Genomic DNA, 20,993 nt, shown 5'->3' with positions numbered 1-20,993 from the left:
GTTTGGCACCTCATACCTCCTCTGAGCAGGCCAATGCACACACAAGCATTGCGCTCATCTGACTGAAATCACAAAACAGGGCTGGCAAGTGCTTTAGAAGTTCCTGACAAACACAGGCTATTACCCCAGACTCAAAGTTTGTTACCCTCATCAGGCTCTCCAGAACTGCAGAAACTGCCTGACTGTATGAATGCATTGCAAAACTGTAGGATAGGCTGTGAATTTAAGCAACTACCTAAGGAAAAAGCTTTCTTTGTCAAGAAAACAAAGGTTAAATTCTAGGTTAAATTTGAAACAGTTTATGCTTCCCTTACCAGGCAGGTGAGATACCTGGAATTGTCTGGTATTTACCTGAGGCTAAGAAACACAGCTGGATTGTTGCTGGAAAGCTGCTGACACACAGTAACTGGTTCATATACTCAGAATTGCAATTGTTATCTATTAATTTGGAGCTTGACCGAAATCAACATATAACTATTTTTGCAGAAACTAAAAGGTTATCTTCAAGTAGTACTCTGATGATGATAAAGATGATCAATTTCTTAGGCACAACTATGACTTGGTAAATCCTAATTCAAGCACTCTCTAGTCCATGCAGGGATCTTAGGCAGTGCTTTCTCAGATCCTCAAATGTACTCATCACTTATTTTGGAGGTGTAACTAAATGGCTTTGAAAAATCTGACCAGCATATTTCTGTGCCCAGTGCCAACTCTGTTGATCAGATTATAAGTAAAATCTAATGGTATAGTAGTCCTGCAGGACTAACAAGGTGCTGTGCTGTTGAGGGCACTATGATTGGCTAAGACAGATAACCAACATAGACTATTGACCAATTGAGGAATATTTAAAGGGAAAGTTTCCCTGTAATTTAGAAACTCCCAGAGTGAATCCAGCTGGTAAAAGCAATTCTGAAAGACTTCAAGTTTCCCTCCTTTGTATCTTTCAAGATTCAAGTGCTTGTGTTTTTCGTATCCTACCTCAATTTTTGATAGAGTGGATTGTGAGACTCCACCTGTTTCATGACTGCCGGCTGATGTTAAATGCTGGTGGTGAATTCTGTGCGCCTCTGCTCAGGCTCAGAAAGGCTGTTCCATTGCAGCCTTCTGTGCACAGGCTATAATATCCTTGTGGTATATCACAGAATTTTTGTTTGCTTGCAGGTAAGGGAAGACTTCTATATTTGTATCCTGAGGTTTACTGATAATCCCAGTGAGGTGAAGGACATTCCTGCGTATGACTGGGTTCAAAAACAATTGCATATCAGTCTTTCTGACACCTGTGGGGATGGAGTTATCAGATCAAAGCTCAGAACAGATTTTGTTCTTTGTGGTTACTTCGCTCAGTCAAAAATAATTTGCAAAAGACCTTTAGGGTACCTTCAGTGGAGCGCAACTGCATTGATTGGGAAGATATGCATGCTTTTGTCAGCATGCTTGTGCAGATTTCAAAGTGCAAGGTATTCAGACCAGGGTTTTCCTGGAGGAGTACCAGTGAACTACGTGGGTGTACACATTCCTGTATACCTGGGGAGATATCTATGGGTTGTGAGCACAGTTAAAACTGAAAACCTCTCAATAGTATAAGTGGAAAATGAAAGGGAAAGAATGTGCTGGGAATCTAGCATGAAGACTATTAGTGCTGCTTTTAGTGGGTAACCAGGAGGGCACAGGACAGGACAGGACAGGGTGTTTCCTTTCTTCTCTATTGATCTTGATCACCAGTGGCTTAAACAGTGAACATTCTAGGAAGAGAAAGGAAAGGGCTGGTAACAGTGTGTGGGATGGTCTGTCTATTTCAATAACAGAAATTCATGGTCAGGTGAAGAGATTCCAGGATTTTCTCATTTGTTGAAGTGTTGCAGTACACCTAGAAGAGCTGGCGAAGAAAAGTGGCAGACACCACTCATTTAATCCAACAATGTGCCCAGTTGCAATTGACTAAAGGGAGCTATTATATCAACTTTATTAAAGGAGGGAAGTCTTCTGCAAAACTCATCAGTTTTTGAGCTTTGGGGGTTGAGAGGTGAGAGGTGCTCTTTAAAGGATGGGGAATCAATTTGTTATTGTGTAGCTATTTTTCACTTGTGAAATGTATGATTTATAATAATAACTATGCACCCAGAGCTTGGAGTGATTGATTAAAAGACTATTTAAAATGACGTAATTACATTTGCCCCTTTTCCAATAGAAACATTGTCCAATAAAATAAAATTATGTTGTGATATGAAAGCGTTATTTATATAATATTCTGAGTCATAACACAGGGAAACTAAAAGAAGAGTCTGAGTAGTAGAAAATTTATATTTTTCACAGGACTTGCTTAAATATGAGAATGCTTAAATGACTACTCCAAGATATTTGATGTGCGTGATGTTCATTCTAGAAACTTCCGATTTCCTTAGCAAATGGAAATTTAATGTAAATAAAGTAGTCAGATCAGAGGCAATGATGGCTAGAAATAGCATTCTAAATATTTTAATAGTGAAATTCCAAAGATGTTTACCTTTGCGAAGATAAGGAGAACATATACAAAAAATCTTCATTCCATCATTAAAATGAACTTTACAGATGACTTGCTCTTGGACTCTGAGACAAGTTCTTTTTTTAGAGCACAGTCTGCAGAACCAGAAATTAAAGACAAAACCAGCCTGTTTGCAACCTCTCAGGGACTGAATACCACACAGAAAGTGTTTTGTGTTTTTGTATTTATTTCTAAGTGCTTAGTTTAGTAATTAGAACACCAGTTCTTTGTTCTCCTTCTCAAGTATTCTACATCAGCTTTGTGGTTTGAAGTGATACTTAAAATGTCTGTAACTTCATTACACTTACAGAAAATTAATGCCAAAAACCTTTTGGATACATATACTGTGTCTCTTTATACCACTTCTGCATGATAAAGACAAAGCCAGACACTTTTGAAGCATCTCCATTATCATTCTCATGAGCTGCTTCCATCCATCCTATGCATCACTGCAGTTTTTACACGTTTGGGCTGTCATACACCAGAGTGAGCTAACCCGATATCCCTTGGCATTAAGGCCCCTTTTATTATGTGTGCTGAGAATAGAGTCTAACACAGCTATAAAATTTTATCAATTACTCTTTCAAGGAGTCCAGTCCTTGGGAAAGTAACACTTAGAGGATCTAAGTCTGGTCAATGTTCTTTTCAATGCTTTAACATGTCAGGGAAAATCAAAGTCAACAACAGCAATGTGTGAATGAATAAGTGAGGATTATCAGACTCTCAGAGCTTCTTCTAGGTGAGATATTAGACTGAATCCTCATTAGTGATCATTAGGCAAGCATCTACACTGTCCTGGACAGTAGCTGTCAGTGTGGTATAGGTGCCAAAATTATTTGTTCATGTACAGCACCATCATGCCAGAGTGACCCTGGTGCTGACTTGGTCATTACTCTGAAGATTTTCCCCAGGGAAATGGAAAATCCATCCGGTGAATAAGCTCCAAAGAGCTGCCCCTCATAGTACAGGTGAGACCCAGCAGCCTCCAGCTATGCGTTCTGGTTGTACCAGGAGGAGGCAGCAGGGAACACCTTGAGACTTTTCTTGAAAAGAATCCTGTTTCAAGCAGCCAGCATCCACAGGGAACCTGAATTCAGCTTGAGTTTAAGCAATCAGTGTCTTGTGTCTCTTGTTAACACTTCCAAACTCCTTTGCTCTTTGGTTTAACAGCTAAAGAATTCTATTAAACCTACGGAATTACAAAACCTACATTTTACCATGCAGAAGAAGCCAGTTTAAACCAAATACAGAACGGTGCCTTGTCATCTAGCCAAAAGCAAGGAGAGATATACATAGAGTTTCAGAGTTTCAGCAACTTCTGTGTCACACTTCAGCATGAAATAGCATAAAAAAAAAAAAGAGTTGACATGAAAATATGGCAACATTTAATAAAGTAATGTCCTTTGAGAGTGTCTTAAGACTATATCATCCATCTTTCCTTCTTTCTTTCTTTCTTTCTTTCTTTTAGTTGTTTTTCTAAATTTATTTATTTTTGTTAGCTGACCAATTCAGGAAAGACAGTATAAATTCTAACTTCGGTTTGTCAGTGAAAAAAGACTACAATACATAAAAATTCCATGTGGAATTCAAATTAGCCTGTCTTCAGGGAGACATCTGTCTGCTCCCTTGCTTGGGCACACAGTGTGCATACCAGCAGGCTGTGCTCCTCAGTGCTTTGGATTAATGCTTTCACTAAAATAACATAATAATGCTTTAGGTATTAATGGGTCACTTTAGCCAACTTCAGTAAGTGAAAGAAAGAAACTTGTCATGTTCCAAAATAAAACTGAAATTCTTTGAACTGCTGGCAACACTGGAAATAAGTGAAGTTCATAACAAATATATACCCAACACCCAAAGACAGGCTCTGAGACATGCCCAATTGCATTTTCAGGTAACAAAGTTGTCACAGTGTTTCTTGCTTTCAGTACCCTGACTCTCTTCTGTGAGTCACAAGAACCACGTGTACTGTAAGGAAACTGAAGTACTAAGAGCACACAAGCCTTCCTTCTGATCCACAACAGAAGGAACAGAGTAAATTTTAAGTACAAGCTGGTAATAATTACTCCGAGTTGAATTTAATTATGCGAGAACTTTAATTACTGGAGTAATCAGTTAGAAAAATCTGGATATTATTTGTTGTCAGGATGAGATATTAATTATAGGGAAATACCAAAGTTGCTACCTCTTGAGAGACTGATACAGGGAAAAGTTATTGCTTGTGGAAATAAAAAGTTTATATCATAATTGGTCTTCATGTACTTAGAATTTCTTTGACAAATTTTCTGATGATTTTGTCTAAGTAAATTTTCCTCCTGATATAAAATAATGTGTTTTGCTCACTTGGAATGGTTAAACGGGAAGTGCTTTAGGAAACAATTAAGTTCTGCATAGAATTTTATGTGACAATATGGGTAGCTTAGGACAAAGTTAACAATCTAGATAGATCCACACTTTTTTATTTTAATTTGTTTTGCATTATGACATAACTTTTGCACATTTTCACACTGGATCTGAATCAGATTGATTTCTGATGCATTCAAGTCTGAGTTATTAATTAGGGTGCATTATTAAACATAGCATTATTAAAGTAGATCATAGTAAAGTGAGCTCTAGGGCAAGAGAAACTTGCTATGATTTCTGGTTTAAGTTACTTTTTTTTCCAGATTATCATGTGAAAGTTTTCTCTCACTCCTTTTTTTTTCTTGTGCAAGCTAAAACTTCACTTTTGCTTTTGAAGATTCTCACCATGGGACCATTTTGTGCTGTAATTTGGCAGAGATTCTTTCTGAGTAGGAGGTTTGGACTTGTTTTCAGGAAAACTGAGGTATTCATTTTTTTGCTTTTGTTAAATTTTGGTATTTTGCTAACCTTTTTGATGAGTACACAGGGACTTTCAAGAATAGTTTTTCTCATGGAAATGAGAGTGGGAAGGAAGAAAATTATTCTATTTGAAAAACAAAAAGTGAACAAATGAATTTACAGAACTGTCTGGAATTCATATCCCTGGAAAGTAGCTGATTTTACATTTATGAACTTCTTCTTAGATACTTCTTATTTTTCTAAACTATGCTCAATTATTCCTAGAAAATAATAATGCTTCCTAAGAAATTTAAGAAATTTGCTATATCACACTCATGAGTCAAAAACTAAATTGGGGGTAGAGCACAGAACTTCTGACATAATTTCATTATTATTTTAAATGCGTATACTAACAAATCTCTCCAAAAAAGAAAGTAAATTTATGAAAATATATAGATGGCTATATCTATTCATTGGATGCTCTTCTCCATGTTGAATCAGAGGTTAGGCTTGACTTCCATTTCATTCCTTGACAATGTAATGCTAATATGGCCTTAGAGATTTCTTGACTTTCAGTTGGGCCACCTGAAAAAAAAGCCTGTTGAGGAAGGAAAAGTGAGGAAAAATGTTTTCTAAAATGTATTGGATATTTGTGTGCAAAGTAAAGCATGCGAAAGACCAGTGTGTGGTACAATAACTGCATTAAAAGATCCATTTCAGTTGGACAACAGAATGAACATATTACTGTTGGTGATGGGGTCAATAAAAGGTAACCTTTGCTCATATGCAAATTCCCTGTCCAAGTAATTGCACTCTGCTTAAGCTCACCTTGCTGGAATCATGTGGAAACTCATTCCTCAAAAGCTCAGCAAACTATAGAACTTCTCTAGGACCTCTTGAAAGGTGATTTTTTTTTTGACAGCTTGATTTGCCTCAGATATGAGCTGAGATTATTCTCCTTCACTGCTCAAGACTTGTTAGATGGGATTCCAAATTCAGCTGACAACAATAGACTAGCTTTTCAGGTATGCCTCTTATATCGGAATTAAGAGCATTACTTTTAACTATCATATTAAATATCATCACCTCCAGAAGAGCAGGGTACATCAAACTACTCAGTTTCCAGATAACTCCTAGATCACTAACACTTCTGTCATTCTGTGTGTTCTCTGTACTGGGCTGACTCTCAAGTTCTTGGAGTTCCCAAAAGACCATTTTTATTTAGAATTTGTACATTGCTCATATAAATTGAAATGTATTCAAATTGCCTTCTAAAAATGCTTAAGCTACCTGATTTTACTTCTAGAGGAACAATACATGAATAGTACTGATCAACACTGAAGCACTCCATTCTCAGGCACTGGAGCATCAACACCTAGATCTACAGTTCAGCATCCTTGGCTTAAAGTAAATGTCTTTTCTATTATAATCTGTAGGTTTCCAGCAAAACTGTCCCAGAGAAGTTTTCATTTCAACGCAGTTTTAAAAAAGTAATTTAAATGAGGACATTAGGGTTATTCAAACATTTTGGTAGAATGTGTAATGAAATCATTAATGTCCAGATTGTTATCTGAGAGAGTGACAGATACATTTCATTGACTGTATAGTGAGAAACAGAAGACTTGCGATTTCTTTCATTTACACTGTTAGGAACCAGAAATTTTCTATATGATGTAGAAGAAATAATGGCAAGATAACTTCAAAGGGAATAAGCTGAACAATTTCTAACAGACTAGCACCTAGTCTGGAAAAAGCAAAAGTTTTTGATGTTTAATTGAGGCGGGGATGCAGGGGCAAAACTGTAATTCTGCGTATCCTAAAAAAGTACAAGCTAATTTGAATACTACATCTGAAAAAAGACACAGTAAATGTATTATTAATAATACAATAAATTTAGATGGCACCGTGTTCAATCCTTAATGCTAAATATGTAAACCTTTATCTATAATGGAGCAGAGCATTTTAAAACATTAAGATGTCTGAGATCTGAAATTATCTTTCTGCATTTATTTATTATGGATTCATCCTCTATTGGCTATCTAAAGTATGTGCTATTGGCTGCTTTCTAAGTATGTTCAGAACTTGTTTCAAAGTCTTTGAGATTTGTCTTGAAAAGTGTGTTTTGTGTAGCACACAGCATTGTCATCTGGGAGCACAGTGACTGCTGCCTGCTACCTGGGTATCAGTGAGGTATCTGCTCTGTCATGCCACAGCAAAGCTTTCTACACTCACATCCTTCTTTTTTGTTTAATTGTGAGGAGATGTATTACCTGGCTTACAATAATAGAGCTACACTGAAAAATTCTAGTGGTATTTAACTGTTTTCAAGTCACATGACCTCTTACTAGAATATGTCAGTAAATTTTTTCAACATCACTAGTTCAAAAGGAAAAAAAATATATTCACTGAGTTACAAGAGCTCACATGTCTTACAAAAGTATCCTTCAGGGCTATGTGTACATTTTGCCCGAAACATACTGCTTGACTTTTTCAGCAAATATGTGTTAGTGCCTTTTCTCTGTTCTGGAATTACTTCTTCATGTATAGTCATGAAAATAAGTTCTATTATGGAGCAATGATTTTCCACTTTACAGACTTACAGGATGTGAGAGAGGTTCTTACTTGTGAACTATGATGTATTTCAGGAATGTTGGCTAACAGCACAGAATGTGCTCACCTTGGAGTTGGAGGTTTTCTGCAGAACACATCAATCAAATGATCTTTTAACAGCCACCTGTTTCAGCACCCAGGTGTGCTGTACATGCATCCTGTGTTTCATACAACGGAATAATTTCAAGTATCAGGGTTCTTTACTGAAATCATGGCCAACCATATTAAGGTATAATTTCAGGTAATTATAAATGGAAATAATATTTATAAAATACCTGCCTAAATAAAGGCCATGCTGCTGTACAAAATCTATGTTTTCCTACGAGATCAGGCAACTCCTTTAGTTTAATAAACCATTTGTTGGCAGATTTGTAAAGTGATACTGGTTCCGCAGGTCCAAGTAGTTTTCTGCCAAGGAAATAATTTCACTGTTTCAGATTACAAGTGCTAAAATTCTTAACCAAAATGTTATTTGGGAATGCCAGCCTTATCAAGTTTGCTGCATTATGCTTGAAACACATCTGCTGTGCACACTTTATTTGCACCAGAGTGCGACAGCTGTTTCTGCTCTGTCTTTTGCAGCTGGCCAGCCCTGTCTGCTGTCAGTGGCCCAGGATGTGTCTGAAGGGAAACATCCTGTTATTGGGTCAGATATATTGTTACCTATATCAATATCAACACAGGCTGGGGATGAACAGATCAAGAGCAGCCCTTCTGAGAAGGACTTGGGGGTGCTGGTGGAGGAGAGGCTGGACATGACCCAGCCATGTGCACTCCCAGCCCAGAGAGCCAGTTGTGTCCTGGGCTGCATCCAGAGCAGCATGGGCAGCAGGGAGAGGGAGGTGATTCTGCACCTCTGCTCTGCTCTGCTCTGGTGAGATCCCACCTGCAGTGCTGCATCAGCACTGGGGTCTGTAGCACAGGAAGGATATGGACATCTTGGAGTGAGTCCAGAGGAGGGCCATGAAGATGACCAGAGGGATGGAGCACCTTTCCTATAGGGAAAGGCTGAGAGAGCTGGGTCACTCCTCTTGGAGAAGAGAAGGTTCTGGGGACACCCTATTGCAGCCTTTCCGTATAAAAGGATGCCTATAAGAAAGGTGGGGATAGATTTTTTATCTGGGCCTGTTGAAACAGGAGAAGGGGTACAGTTTTAAACTAAAAGACAGTATATTCGGACTAGATAAAAGGAAGTAATTTTTACCATGAGGGTGGTAAAGCACTAGAACAGGTTTCCCAGAGAGGTGGAGGATGCCCCATCCCTGGAGCCATTCAAGGTCAGGTTGGATGTGCCTCTGAGCAACGTGATCTAAATGAAGGTGTTCCTGTTCATTGCAGAGAAGTTGGACTAGATGGCCTTTAAATGTCCCTTCCAACCCAAACTATTCTGATTTTCTGAGTCTATGATTATAAGAAATACATCTACTTGGCCAAGAGCAAATTGAGCTGGAAAATTTTCTGAATCAGTATTTGATTTTTGACAACTGTTAAAATATTATTTTAGTTAGCCTGGTATTCTGAAGAAGTACCAGTTGAACTGAAACTGTTGTTCATGCTTAAACTTGAAGCAGATTGTGTTCCTGCAATACTGTGCCCTTGAGTCTGGCATCACTAGATAAAAAAACAAACAACAACTTTGGACCACTATGCCTCTCTTTGAGACTTTTGAGTCACTGGCAGCCTAATTTTCTTTAGGAAAGTAAAAATGAAACCTATTGATGTGGTTTCCAATGTTTCTACTGAAATACAGAGTTGAATAAGGGGAAAGAAGGAAACTTTTCCAGTAAGATCGTGTCTAAGTAACCATCACTCCATAACTAAGACATGAAAGCAATGCCAAACAATGGTAGCTCTGAAGTGCGCATTATTTTCAAACATTGTCTTAGGATTCATGGCAGAAAATGCCTCAGTGACAGGCATGACCAGACATCACATGTACAAACATGCTCATCTGGCAGCGAGCGACACCTCCCTGCTCAGCAGAAGCATCAGGACCAGAGCAAGTGAGTCATGACTCACTTTCCAAGGTTCAGTATGAAACAAAAGGGCCAGAAAGTGGGGTTGACAGCTGCAGCTGTTAATATCAAGGGCCCAGAAAAATCTTCTCTTTCCCAGGATGGCACATTTCTTGTGTTCTTTCTGCTTGTGATGACTCACATCTTTGTCTTCTGATGCTTACAGATTATTCACTAGAGCCTAGCCACAAACCAAATATTTCAAAGCAGCTGGAATAATGGAGATCTCCTTGATTGGATCTTGCTGATACTTACAATTACTTGGTAAGGAAAGTAAAGTTAGCTAAAGGTACACCTAATCATAATCACAGAAAAAAATCCTATCCTCTGGCAAAACCACAGCATACCAAAGACTAAACAACCCTCCTGACAGTCTGCTTACTGCACAGTATTGTATGAAATGTTGGACTTCACTACCACACAATCCTGAGCTTTCTGTATTTTGTTACCTGCCAAATAAGAATGAACGAATGAATTAGAGCTTTTTGTGTCTTAAGTAAATTGTTCAAAAATATTTAGATTTAGTCCTGCTGATATTATTTTTACCTTATAATTTCAATTTGTAGATTTGTAATCTTTTGAAGGGAAGAAATTATAATATGAGACGTTTGGTCCTGTATAAATGAATGTTTTACATTGGTGAAAATAATAGATTTTTCCTTCTTGGATCTAGTTATTACACTGATTTCCTGTAATAAGTGAATGAATTGATCCAGCTCACAGTACGGTTTGATATGCTGGCAGCGTGACCATTCAGTCTTAGCACAGAATGCTCACACTCATTGCAGAGACATCCCACAGCAGAGCTGGTGAGACAGAATGGAGAGAATCACAAGAGTGACTGCCAGCCAGGGAACCTTCCACTAGGGTATTATGATGTGACCAAATGTCCACACTGAAACACTGTATAGTAACGAGCTTTCACTGCTCTTAAATCTTCCCTAGCTTTATGCAATGACTGCTGAAGTGACACTTACAGTGGCCTGCTGGAGCTGTGTTCTAGGTAGGTACTTCAAATCTAACTCTATTCAGGTATCCATATTTGTATGACAGGAATATTCATGAGAGAGAGTGGATAGCAGGTGCAGGAAAAAAAGAAAAAAATATATTAAAGGAAGACTTGTGAACTGCAGCAAAAGACGAGGCAAAATGAACAGAGTTCATGAAGAGCAGAGTCAAGCAAAATAAGGAGGATGATGAGGCAGGCAACATTCCCTCCTGCTTCTACCTGAAGCCAGAAGGCTTTTTCTTCCTAATAAGTGTCTAAGTGTCACTTCCCTACATGTTCTGGCTCTGCATAATGGAAGCTTTAGTCATTTAACCTTGAACCTGTGGGAGGTAGGATTAGACAGTGGCCATCATGTACAGGCTAAGCAGTCCTGAGATAGGAACAGGTCCTATATCCAATCTTTGTTTTTCTCATTATGACGAGTGGCAAGTTAAAAAATTACAGCATCAATAATGATTTTACAATAGATTATGGTAGAGCTAAATGAAACCTGATGAAGCAGCTATTATCTTCTTAAAGGAAAATTGTTTTAATGGGTGTCAGATAAGAATAGTAACTCCATCTAATAATTTCATACAGTCTGCCCAGCACGCTTTTCTGGAGGAAAAGAATCCCACCACAAACCAACACCAGAAACCCAAAGAAACAGAAAAAAGTAAAGGATTTACAAGAAGTGTTGTGTTTAGTATGGACATAGATTTTATCTCATTTCAAACAATTTTATTAGCTTGCATGTTTACATATTAGATAGAGGAAAATTTGAAGGGTTTGTTTTCTTAATTTACTCAGATGGGTAAGTGAATAAGCGAACAAGTAACAAGGCTGCTTGCTTTCTCAATCTGCCTTCAGTAATGGGACAAAGTGGGCTTACTTTTGGCTGAGGGAAAATATTTGCACAAAGAATTAGTGGTTACCACTGCATGCAATACCAGGAGTCAGCCGTCTGGATTTATCATCAGGTGCCCAAAGAAGAGAAAAATTGCTTGTCCTACATAAATCTCCGGAGCAAGTTTCATCCAGATCCTCAGTCGGATGTTGCTTTGGATGCCACAGAAAGCTTACCTTCAATTGTTTGTTAGTGTTGCCTGCTTCTGGATTTGCAATGATCCTGTCATTCTGTTCCTATGGTTAGGGTGTTTGTTTTCTCTTCATTTGTCAAAGTAATAATGTCAGAGGAAATACTAACCTTCAGTGACCTACAGACATCTTTAAATCTTTCTCGTCAAGCCATACACAATCTCAGAGAACAAAGAACCCTCTCTTCAGTCCCATGCCTTTGCCAAAATACTTCTATGTTTTCTGGGAGGGACTGGCAAGTTATTCAAGGAGAAACTGCCAGATAAGACAAGCTGTCACTTAACACATATCTTACTGATTCAATCAGGAGGGAGGGTTTCTTTTGTGTCAGGTAAAACTGCTGCTTTCAAATCAAAAATTTTAATATCATCAGGAGCTACTGTCCAAGAAGCATCCACTGAGAGATTAAGCACTGAATGGGGACAGTCCACTAAATCATTTGTGCTGCTGGATGCTCTGGCCATCATTCCACAGACACTGATGGGCCACATGGTAAAATAAAGTTCAATCACTATAACAGAGACTCCTTACTAGGAAGACAACACAAAAGTATTTTTTTCTAATAATATTACCAGAAATAGCCGAGTTGTTATTTTTGTATTTTTAAAAAATCCTCTAAAATTATGCTAAAACCATGTGACTTGCAGAGATGAAACTTAAAGACTAATTGCTCTCTTTTCCCAAAGTTTATTGAAATTACCAGTATAACTAGGGAACACATGTAGTGCCTGTTCCTTCAGTGGGTGTACACACTTTTTAAAAACTTCAAATTTTTTTCTCTTTTCTTTTTCTGAGACAGAGTGCAACATAAAGCAGATAAAAAGTGATTAGGAGCCAAGTTTTGTGCAAGACTTTTCATTGCTTAAGCAAAGAATAGACATCCATATGGAATTTTCACATCTGTGTGCAAATCTAATTTCACACCTTAAGCACAAGCTGTACCTCAAGATTTTATGTGTATAGATATATGTGTTTACATATTTATTATTACTGTTTTGATTTCCAAACTGATTATCTCCCTAGAATGTTAATTGATGACACTCTTGCTACTGCAGCCCTAAGATGATCTTAAAATTTAATGGATTTTTGCACTGGTCTCACGTATAACCAGCCAGAGAATACAAGAGATATGTGATTGATCTTTCTCAGCCCTCTGGTAAAAATATCAGTGCTTAGAATAATCACAAACATAAAGTTAATAATTTGCTTTCTTCTGTAAAGCTTGAAATCTGATTGGCTTTTCTGGAGCAGGTAAATAGCTATAAAAGAAAAAACAATCATTTTTCAAGTTTTCAAATTTAACCCAGGTTAAATTTTTTTCTTTGAAATGTGATACATAAAAATAATAATTTTCATATTACACAGCTAACATCTCTTTGGCATAGTGCGAGTGCATAGTGTCTCCCTTAAAAAGGCACAATTGAGTTTTCCATAGCACAGTAAGAAATGTGGTTTATGTAATGATGGTACTCTGTAAATGAATCCTAAAGTGGAAACTGGAGCTTATCTTTAGAAATGCATCATATGCTGCCACTGAAGTAAGATAAATTGGTTTTAATGCCAGCTTTGTACTGTAAATTTATTGCATCTCAGTTAACTGAGATTTCTTTACCATTCAGTTTCCATCTATGAATTACAGAGCAATCCAGTTTTCATATATGAATAGCAGAATTACATTAATTTCATAATCCAATTCTATACATATGAAATATCATTTGATCCCTTGTTGCAATGCTGATTCCAATAGTTCCCAGTAGCAGGTAGTCAGTGAAAGTTAAGGAATGGCAAGGTTCTGTAGCATATTACTTTACACAGTGATTTCTCAGAAAAATCAAACACGCCAGATGTTAAACAAATATCCATTGAACTATTTCCTTTTTGAGAACACTTAAAAGATTATGCTGCAGAAGTAATTTACATTTCCTGTAATATAATTTGCAATGTATAAAGTAACGCTAGAAGCTCACTTTGAGCTGAACACCCAGAAGCAAAATTTTATTGCACTATGTTTTCAGGTCAACCAAGGATGAAAGAATAAGGAAAGCATGCTCCTAGAAATAATGTTCAATACTGGGCAGGTCCCATCTTGTAGCTTTCTTCCCTCAACCTAACTTAGAAGCAGTTGAGGCAAGTGAGACTTAGAAGCAGTTGAAGCAAGACTGCTTTGTTCTTTATAATTACGGCAGTGTGGTTTGCTATTCTGTGACAGGAAAATGCTGTCCTTTTCTGATTTTCTCCTGAGCTCAGACACTTTGTGGAAGGATGGGTTCTTTGCCATGAGCACTGAGCTGTGAAAACATGACAACACAGCATATGACATGTTGGTTTTGGAAATTACTGCCTATGATAATCACATGTAATTTCTTGTTCTACATGCATTATCTTGTTCTGTACTCATGGGAGTGAAGTAGACAATGTCAGCCACTGCTTTGGAATTATTGATGCCTAACTACATAAATTTTCTCAGTATGCATTTCCCCAAACTCTGTCACCATGTGCCTCATGTACAGGTTGACTCTATGGTTGCTTCACAATAACTACAACTGAAAATCATAGGCAAAGAAACACATATTTAGTGGGTGAGAATACATGGAACTTTTTCACCATGACATGGTTATTTTAGAAAAATAGCAGCATGAGTTGTAGTGTTTATTTTCTATTTGTTTCTGGCTCCCATTCACAATGAACAAATTTCTTGTTCTGGGAAGACACTATCACACCCTTCTCCCAAATCCCACATATTCATGAAGAAATAGAATGAAGTCTTTAAAGCCACAGAGATAGGAATTTCAGGCAGCTGAAAATTAAACAGTCTAAAATATTACCAAAAAATGTCCACAGTGTTTCCAAATGCTTATAAAGAAATATTTGCTCATGAAAACTCAGAGGATGTCTTTTTTTCCTTCTCATGTCCCTTCTAAGTTAGGCACAGACAACCTGGAGAAGGAAAATGTGCATTGCAGAAGCTGAAGCAAGCAAAGGCTAGTAAAGTTTTAGCAGCAAATCGATGCCTGGGTAGTAGGTGGCCAAGAAGTCTGGACTTATGAATTACTGGATGAAATGTAAGAATGGAATAATTTTGGTAATGGAACCTAGAACAGACTGGGTAAACACACCTGGGATCAGGGTAAGATCAAGAAAATGGAAGTAAAAAAGGACAAAACAAATGAAAGTCAGATTTGAATTGCAGGGGAAAAAATGTCATTGATGGGCTTGACAAACCAGGGTTCTAAATCTCTCTTTGTTTTATAATCTAGTAGCTGATTGGTTTGGTCTCCTTAGAAATTATGATATAAATTTGATTTGTGCTATGCTGAGAAAAGGCTCAGAAATATAGCTTTTGGCCATAGCCATTGTAGCCTTTCAGAGAGTAGGAGGAACACTACCCTGTAGATTTGGTGTCTGCTAAGTGGGACAAGTCATGCAGACAAGTAGGGTTCTGGGCTATGAATCCCAGTTTTGGGGACTCACCTCATCGAAAAAGGAAAGGAGTGCAGACCAACCCCTCTATTCAGTGTTTCCTAATCATGTATTTCCATTCTGAGTGCCTGGTGTTATGACACCTGCTCCCAGCTGCCTCAGGCTCCCCATTTTACAGAGGTTGGAGGAAAAACGGGGATCTAACTTAAATTTTCTCTTCTTAGCCACATGCCTAATTTATAGCATTTTTAGTGTCAGCAGCAATATCTAAATCTCATCTGAGCCTTAGTGCTTGCACAGAAATGTTACTCAGCAACGTTTTGGCAGCGGCAGGGATACAAAGCAATTCTCCTGGGGAACTTGCAACTCCCTTAGCCAAAGGACCTTACTTCATGAATCTCAACCCTTCTGGCTCTTTTCCCTATGTTTCTTCCTCTTGCTGACAAATTGTGCAGTGGGATCTGCATACAAGATGCTTCCCTTGTGACACTTTGATTCACTTCCTTCCTCTATCCCCTGCAAAACGAAATCAGGATTCTTCTACAGGTAAAAGGTATGGTGGGAGGGAAATTGTGATCTTGCAAGCAAAGTCTGAATCCTAATACATGGGATCTAGTTAAAATTGTACAGACAGATTTTTAATTTTTTTTAAAATATTGGTTTAGAGCTTGAATTATGTGATCTTAACCTATGTTATGTGTAATGCTTTTGAATATTTATGTTGGCTTTTACATTGGACTAACTTTCTACCACCTCCTTTTCTCCCCATTCACTTGTAAATTCTATAACATACAGGCATATAGCATAAGTGCTTTTGAGTGATTTTTTTCCAAAATAAATTCTATTTGAATTTAATTAATTATTTCTATACAAAAATGGCCATCAATAGAGCATCTTCATTTGCTTATTTAATTTGAACAACAGTGGAAATGCTGTCCAATGAAGACAAACATGATGGGATTTTTAGTCCTATTTTCCTGGGTTTACCTGTAAATTTTTTATGTCTTTGGGATGTCATAGGTGCTTACAGTGAGACCACCAGAAGACAAGAAGATTTTGCATGTGTTTGGTGTCCTTGCATGGGTGGATACATGTTGATCGTGTCCTAACTCCTAGGACAGTCTTGTGATGTAAGAGTTACAGGAGGAGACACTATCTGGTGTCATTTTCTTTGTGGAACATACTTTGGGGAAAAGACAATAGAAGACAGTAGTGGTGTTTTGTGTTCAATGCACTTGGATTTTGCAAAAAGGCAAAAGAAGAAGCCCCAAATGGTGAGAAACCCCAGAATGCTGGTACAAACCTTACTACCTATTGAATCTAAATACTTGTGTCTATTTATATGTAGAATTGCACCTGTGTTGTAAGAATGAACAAATAAAAAATATTAGTCACCCAAAATTTCCTTCAGCATTTTACTGCAGAGGACTCCGCACTTAATTCTACAAATCACTTCTTCCCTGGGCAGGCTTATCTGGTGTTGAGAGTGAAAAATGGCAAAATGCTAAGTGTCAAAAGATATGGATTGCATCTACCAATGTGCAGTTCAGATCTATATGCAAAAAAGTAACTGTTGGCTGAAAAATGCTCGCTGTGAACTCTATAATTTTAATTCTGTGGGGTTTGTTTTTATGACATCCTTTTGATAGTATTTATATTGCTTTAAAAATATTTTAATTGCCCAGGATTTTTTTATTTATAATGTATTATCTTTTCCATTAAAAAAACAAAACGTGAAAACAAACATTCTGCTTATCATCTAGTTTGTAGAGCAACTTGGAAAATACAAGAAGGATATTGTATTGTTTTCACACATGTCCCCTTCTCATTTTCCTGCAGTATACTGGAAATTTGTGTCAGAGTCTGTGTCTTTGGCTGACCTTCAGGAAAACTCCATTAATATGTTCTGGTATGGAAAAATGAAATAAATCTGTGAGATGAATGAAGCAGTAGTGAGGCAAACCCCTGAATGCTTAAAGAGAAAGGAAGTCAAAGGGACTTGCTCGATCTGACACTGAAAGACATTCTTTAATAGTCTTGGTGCTTGAATTATCTGAACATATCACAGCAAGTTGCAAATATCCTGATTATTTTCATCATTTTAATTGAGTGCTCTGCACCCCAGAGAATGAGCACCCATGTTCAACCATGCAGACTATATTAACAACCTCTTAAATGCATCTTCTATTTGCAAAGGTTCTGAATGCACAGTGTGTTCTTAAGAGTCGAATTAAAGAGCTTGCCTGTAAATCATGAACAAGACCAACACAAAAAGCACAAATCAGCTTCTGTGAAGGTATGCTGTTGCCAGCAATAAATGTGGGAAAAGCCATTAAAATGGTTATGGAGCCAAATAAAGGCTCAGAATTACTGGACTGTTTGCACTGGCTGTACATACAGTTTCAACAAAATCAATGCCTACATCAAACATGCTACAATTAGGCTTCAAAGAGTGTTTCATTACAAAGTAGGTGGAAAACCTATAAATTTCAGTGTACTGCTATTATTGTGCATTTTCAATTTCTTTGCTAGGAAAAGTGAAGCTTCTATAGCTTCTGATTGAATTATGACTAAATTATTTTAACTCTTAAAACCAGGTTTCATTCTGAATCCCCATATTTACATTTGGAGGTTATTTTCTGTAAACACTCATTCAATACACTCACGATGTTTGTTTTCCATGTCAATAAAAAACTTAGCTACAATATGGTGCAAAAGTGGTCATGCTTGAGCCTACTGACCAAGCCTTCTTGCTCCAGCTACAGGAAACACTGTGCTCTCAGGCTCTCATCCTGCTGAGGGACTTCAACCACCCTGACATCTGCTGGGAAAGAAGCATGGTGGGCTTTAGGCAATCCAAGAGACCCCTGGAATGTGTAACTTCTTGAGCCAGGTAATAGGCAGGCCTACTAGAGGGGTTGCAATCCTGGATCTGTTGGTCACAAACACAAGTGAGGTCTGGGGATGTCAAGACTGGAGGCAGCCTGGGCTGCAAAGATCCCATGCCAGTAGAGTTCACAGTCCTGAGGAATATGGGTCAGGTAAGGAGTAAGTTTAGGCCCCTGAACTTTGGTAAAACAGACTTTCAGCTCTTCAAGGAGATAATCAATCCCCTGGCAGACTGCCCTCAGTGACAAGGAAGTGTAACAGAGCTGGCAGATCTTTCAGGAAACTTTCCATAGAGTGCAAGAGCTAGCAATCTCCAGGAGCAAGAGATTGGACAAGGGAGACAACAAACCAGAATAGCCAAGTAGGGAACTGATGGCCAAACAAAAGTGCAAAATGCAAGTGCATAGACAGTGGAAACTAGGACTAGGAAACTGCTGGAAGAAGATAAAGATGAAGTTTGGTTGTGAAAGGATGGGATGAGAAAGGCCAAGGTGAAGTTTGAACTGGACCCAGCAAGGGATGCAACGAATAAAGGAACTGGGATTGTCCATCCTGGAGAAGAAAAGCCTCCAGGGAAACCTGATTGTGATTTTCAAATACCTGAAGGGAGCTTACAAGAAAGATGGAGAGAGGCCATTTTACAAGAGCATGTACTGCTAGGACAAGGATTAATGGTCTCATAAAGAGAGTACATTTAGATTAGATATTAGGAAAAAATTCCTTACTGTGAGGGTGGTGAGGCACTAGAACAGGTTTCCCAGAGATGTTGTGGATGTTCCTGGAAGTGTTCAAGGCTGGGTTGGGTGGGGCTCTGAACAACCTTGTCTAGGGAATGGTGTCCCTGCCCATGGTAGGAGGGGTGAAACTGGATGATCTTTGAGGTCCCTTCCAACCCAAACCCATGTAAAAACCCATTCTATAATTCTGTGATTAAGATACATATGAAATTGGGAAACAAGACAGTATAAGAGGAATTCAGCTGCCTAAATGAAGATGTCCAGTGTCACTTAGGATTTGTTTTACCACTCAAGATAACTACACAGGTCTGATGTGGTACTTAGGGTGACTCTGGCATCCCTATGCAACAGCAACAGAAAGTGCACAATGCCTAAAATGACAATGTTTGGGTAAGCAAATCTCATGTTGCAGTTCTATTGATGTGCACCTTAAATCTTGTCAAGTTTTCATAGGCTTCACACTAGTCAAGAAGTGAGGAACTGAAGGACAGTACAAACACAGCTTTACAATTTAGCTCAAGACAATCCTCAAAGCAGAATGGGAGAAAACAGAAAGGGTGCTTGCTATTCTAGACTATAACATATAATGTCTATACTAGAATATAAATGATCATCTGAAGTGGCTGATAGAAGAAGCTGATCCCCTGTTTTCAATATTGAGTGAGATGGTAGGTAGGACATGGTACTTAATGACTGGTGAAATTCAATAAGAATTATAATATGACCAAAAGAACAGAAAGTTAGAACCTGAATGACATGCTGTGATATTGGTTTTTTTGGGTTTTTTGTTTGGTTTTTTTGGGGGGGTTTTGAGGGTTTTTTTTGTTTGTTTGTTTTTGTTTTGTTTTTGTTTTTGTTTGGTTTTTTTTTGCTTTTTTGTTTGTTTGGTTGGTTTGGTTTGGTTTGATTTTGGTTTTTTTTTTTGTTTTTTTCTTTTTTTGGTTTGATTTGGTTTGGGTTTTTTTGTGGGAGGATTTTTTTTAATATGCTGACTGGATGTAGGGTCTTTATCAAGATCTCAATCAAAGATGCTGCCTACAACTCTGGCAGATGCAGACAGACTGGCAGCATTCCCCTCTGAGAATGAGAGGATGGGGAAGTATGCCAAATGGTGCTTAACAAATCCCTGAACAGTGCACTCAGTGACAAATTCCTGAAGATGAAATGCATTGACATTGCTAGCTGTTTGCAGCTCTTTCCTTTTGCAACAATTTTATTGGACTGTTATAGCTGTGTGACTAGCTTCAGCAGGGTTTTATGTGGCAGCCATGTCTGAAGTGTAATCCTTCATCTCTATGCCATTCTGCCAGACCTTTTGTAGCTTCAGTTGCACACTGAGCTCAGGTTTCTCCCAGACATAACAAGAGGTAAAAAAAAGGTTATTTGAGACAAACCTCAGTTGATTTACCTTAAAAGGTTTTCTCTTCTCCAGAAGATAGCACATCTAAGATAGAATGACACCGGTGCTGAGTCAACCTGGTGGTTTTCAGTTCAGCACAGGCTCTTATTGATGCTGTAACACTGCTGCTGTGTAGAGTGATCTTTTGGATACCTCAAGAATTTAAGACACTTGTCTCATGCATTTTACAGGTCCTGTTTTTAACAGAGGACTCTCCAGATTCAAAAAGCTATAGACATTAGCTTTTTGGCTTCAGACAGGAGCTCACTATTGCATTCTTTTGCACTGAATAGAGGCTTTTACAGTGTAAATGTGCCTTTATCTAGTTCATAGGATTACTTCCAGCCAGCCAACAAAACTGCAAGTAACCGTGCAGTTGTTAAGCAGTTATTTTATTTAATCTTGAACTTGTTGGGTTTTTTTTTCTATTATTTTTATCTCCCATCAGAGTAAGATGAAAGAAGGCTGAAAGCATAGGGTATGTACAGACTCACTTAGGTCTCTCTTTTATGTG

At 38.0% G+C, this 20,993-nt stretch overlaps 2 long non-coding RNA genes across 2 annotated transcripts in view; both read left to right on the top strand.

Moving 5' to 3' along the window:
- Window positions 1-11,277, top strand: part of LOC146436271 (uncharacterized) — an 88,947-nt gene extending 77,670 nt beyond the window's left edge. Inside the window, exons 3-6 of the long non-coding RNA XR_014852603.1 lie at window positions 5,236-5,348; window positions 6,246-6,348; window positions 10,115-10,212; window positions 10,894-11,277. This is a non-coding gene — a long non-coding RNA (uncharacterized LOC146436271). The remainder of the gene's footprint in view (window positions 1-5,235; window positions 5,349-6,245; window positions 6,349-10,114; window positions 10,213-10,893) is intronic.
- Window positions 11,278-15,970: 4,693 nt separating this feature from the next.
- Window positions 15,971-20,993, top strand: part of LOC146436270 (uncharacterized) — a 54,921-nt gene continuing 49,898 nt past the window's right edge. Inside the window, exons 1-2 of the long non-coding RNA XR_014852605.1 lie at window positions 15,971-16,728; window positions 17,294-17,363. This is a non-coding gene — a long non-coding RNA (uncharacterized LOC146436270). The remainder of the gene's footprint in view (window positions 16,729-17,293; window positions 17,364-20,993) is intronic.

This window comes from Lichenostomus cassidix, chromosome 5 (assembly GCF_008360975.1).
Source record: "Lichenostomus cassidix isolate B80296 chromosome 5, HeHo_3.0, whole genome shotgun sequence".
In the NCBI taxonomy this organism is placed as follows: Eukaryota; Metazoa; Chordata; class Aves; order Passeriformes; family Meliphagidae; genus Lichenostomus; species Lichenostomus cassidix.
This window is presented reverse-complemented; position numbering and strand designations above follow the sequence as displayed.